The sequence below is a fragment of the Arachis hypogaea genome, chromosome 4 (genome assembly GCF_003086295.3).
Source record: "Arachis hypogaea cultivar Tifrunner chromosome 4, arahy.Tifrunner.gnm2.J5K5, whole genome shotgun sequence".
NCBI classification, from domain to species: Eukaryota; Viridiplantae; Streptophyta; class Magnoliopsida; order Fabales; family Fabaceae; genus Arachis; species Arachis hypogaea.
Window position 1 is genome coordinate 53,520,652 of NC_092039.1, and position 3,680 is coordinate 53,524,331.

Genomic DNA, 3,680 nt, shown 5'->3' on the forward strand with positions numbered 1-3,680 from the left:
TTTCGTGACTCCACATGATCATGAACCTAATAAAATATTAAAGAACAATAAAAGAAAAATAAAATTAGACAAATAAAAATTGGGTTGCCTCCCAATAAGTGCTTCTTTAATGTCAATAGCTTGACAGTGGGCTCTCATGGAGCCACACAGGTGATCAGGTCAATGTTGTAGACTCCCAACACCAAACTTAGAGTTTGGCTGTGGCCTCCCAACACCAAACTTAGAGCTTGATTGTGGGGGCTTTGTTTGACTCTGTACTGAGAGAAGCTTTTCATGCTTCCTCTCCATGTATACAGAAGAACACCCTTGAGTCTTAAATAAAAGGTAGTCCCCATTCAATTGAAGGACTAATTCTCCTCTGTTAACATATATCACAGCTCCTGCTGTGGCTAGGAAAGGTCTTCCAAGGATGATGCGTTCATCATCCTCCTTCCTAGTGTCTAAGATTATGAAATCAGCAGGGATGTAAAGGCCTTCAACCTTTACTAACACGTCCTCTACCAATCCATAAGCTTGTCTTACTGACTTGTCTGCCAATTGTAATGAGAATATGGCAGGTTGTACCTCAATGATCCCCAGCTTCTCCATTACAGAGAGTGGCATAAGATTTATGCCTGACCCTAGGTCACACAGAGCCTTTTCAAAGGTCATGGTGCCTGTGGTACAGGGTATTAAGAATCTACCAGGATCTTGCTTCTTTTGAGGTAGAGTTTGCTGAACCCATTTATCTAGTTCACTAATGAGCAAGGGAGGTTCACCTTCCCAAGTCTCATTACCAAACAACATGGCATTTAGCTTCATAATGGCTCCTAGATATTGAGCAACTTGCTCTCCAGTTACATCTTCTTCCTCTTCAGAGGAAGAATAGTCTTCAGAGCTCATGAATGGCAGAAGAAGGTTTAATGGGATCTCTATGGTCTCTATATGAGCCTCAGATTCCCTTGGGTCCTCAATAGGGAACTCCTTCTTGCTTGAGAGACGTCCTTTGAGGTCCTCCTCATTGGGATTCACGTCCTCTCCTTCCTCTCTAGGTTCGGCCATGTTGATTATGTCAATGGCCTTGCACTCTCTTTTTCGATTCTCTTCAGTATTGCTTGGGAGAGTACTAGGAGGAGTTTCAGTGACTTTCTTACTCAGCTGGCCCACTTGTGCCTCCAAATTTCTGATGGAGGACCTTGTTTCACTTATAAAACTTAAAGTGGCCTTACACAGATCAGAGACTATGTTTGCTATGTTAGAGGTGCTCTGCTCAATATTCTCTGTCTGCTGCTGAGAAGATGATGGAAAAGGCTTTCCATTGCTAAACCTGTTTCTTCCACCATTATTAAAGCCTTGTTGAGGCTTTTGTTGATCCTTCCATAAGAAATTTGGATGATTTCTCCATGAAGAATTATAGATGTTTCCATAAGGTTCACCCATGTAATTTACCTCTGCCATTGCAGGGTTTTCAGGATCATAAGCTTCTTCTTCAGAAGATGCCTCTTTAGTACTGTTGGATGCATTTTGCCATCCATTCAGACTTTGAGAAATCATGTTGACTTGCTGAGTCAACATTTTGTTCTGAGCCAATATGGCATTCAGAGCATCAATTTCAAGAACTCCCTTCCTCTGAGTCGTCCCATTATTCACGGAATTCCTCTCAGAAGTGTACATGAATTGGTTATTTGCAACCATTTCAATAAGTTCCTGAGCTTCTGCAGGCGTTTTCTTTAGGTGAATGGATCCACCTATAGAGTGGTCCAGTGACATCTTAGAGAACTCAGACAGACCATAATAGAATATATCTATCATGGTCCATTCTGAAAACATGTCAGAAGGACACATTTTGGTCATATGCTTATATCTTTCCCAAGCTTCATAGAGGGATTCACCATCTTTTTGCTTGAAGCTCTGAACATCTACTCTAAGCTTGTTCAGCTTTTGAGGAGGAAAGAACTTAACCAAGAAGGCCGTGACCAGCTTATCCCAAGAGTCCAGGCTATCCTTAGGTTATGAGTCCAACCATGTTCTAGCTCTGTCTCTTACAGCAAAAGGGAAAAGCATGAGCCTGTAGACTTCAGGATCTACTCCATTAGTCTTAACAGTCTCATAGATCTACAAGAACTCAGTTAAAAACTGGTAGGAATCTTCTGATGGAAGTCCATGAAACTTGCAGTTTTGTTGCATTAGAGCAACTAGTTGAGGTTTCAGCTCAAAATTGTTTGCTCCAATGGCAGGGATTGAGATGCTTCTTCCATCAAACTTGGAAGTAGGTGTAGTATAATCACCAAGCATCCTTCTTGCATTATTGTTATTGGGTTCGGCTGCCATCTCCTTTTCTTGTTCAAAAATTTCAGTAAGGTTGTCTCTGGATTGTTGTAATTTAGCTTCTCTTAGTTTCCTCTTCAGAGTCCTTTCAGGTTCTGGATCATCTTCAACAAGAATGCCTTTTTCCTTGTTCCTGCTCATATGAAAGAGAGGAGAATAGAAAAAGAAGAGGAATCCTCTATGTCATAGTATAGAGATTCTTTTATGTTAGTAGAAGAAGAAATGGAATAAGAGTGAAGAAGAATGAATAATCCAAACACAAGGGTGAGGATAGGGGTAGAGATTAGAGATGAAGAGAAGTGTTAGTAAATGAATAAATAAATAGAATAAGATGAGAGAGAGAAGTTTTCGAAAACAACTTTTGAAGAGGAGTTAATGATTTTCGAAAATTAAAGGGGAATTAAAATTAAAATTAAAATTTGAAACAATTAATTAATTAAAAAGAATTTTTGAAAAAGTGGGAGGTATTTTTGAAAATTAGAGATAGAAAAGTTGTTAGGTGGTTTTGAAAAAAAAAAGATAAGAAATAAACAAAAAGTCAAATAGTTAGTTGAAAAAGATTTGAAAGTCAATTTAAAAAGATAAGAAGTTAATAAGTTAGAAAAGATATTTTAAAATCAAATTTTTGAAAAAGATAAAATTTTGAAAAAGATATGATATAAAAGATATGATAAAAAGATATGATTAAAAAGATTTAATTTTTAAAATTTAAAATTGATTACTTGACTAACAAGAAACTAAAAGATAAGATTCTAGAATTTAAAGATTGAACATTTCTTAACAAGAAAGTAACAAACTTCAAATTTTTGAATCAATCATATTAATTGTTAGCATAATTTTCAAAAATAAAGATAAAATTAAGAAAAATATTTTTGAAAAATATTTTTTTAAAAAGAAATTTTCGAAAATTAGTAAGAAAAATGAAAAAGATTTCATTTTTGAAAAAGTTTTAGAAAAAGATAAGATTTTTAAAATTTGGAAATTTGACTTGAATTACAAGAAACAACTAATTTTAAAATTTTTTGACTAAGTCAACCCAAACTTTCAAAATTTTGAGAGAAATAAGGAAAAGATATATTTTTTATTTTTTTGAATTTTTAATGATGAGAGATAAAAACACAATCATGACCCAAAACATGAAAATTTTGGATCAAAACCAATGATGCATGCAAGAATACTATGAATGTCAAGATGAACACCAAGAACACTTTGAAGATCATGATGAACGTCAAAAACATATTTTTGAAAAATTTTGATGCAAAGAAAACATGCAAGACACCAAACTTAGAAATCTTTAATGCTTAGACACTATGAATGCAAAAATGCATGAATGCAAAAATGCACATGAAAAACAACAAAAGACACAAAACAAG

The 3,680-nt window shown here is 35.3% G+C and overlaps 1 non-coding gene across 1 annotated transcript; it reads left to right on the forward strand.

The window, feature by feature from the left end:
- The first annotated feature begins 1,807 nt into the window (after positions 1–1,807).
- LOC112799228 (small nucleolar RNA R71) lies at positions 1,808–1,911 on the forward strand. The gene has a single exon (XR_003200804.1). It is a non-coding gene; the product is annotated as a small nucleolar RNA R71 (small nucleolar RNA).
- Positions 1,912–3,680: the final 1,769 nt, after the last annotated feature.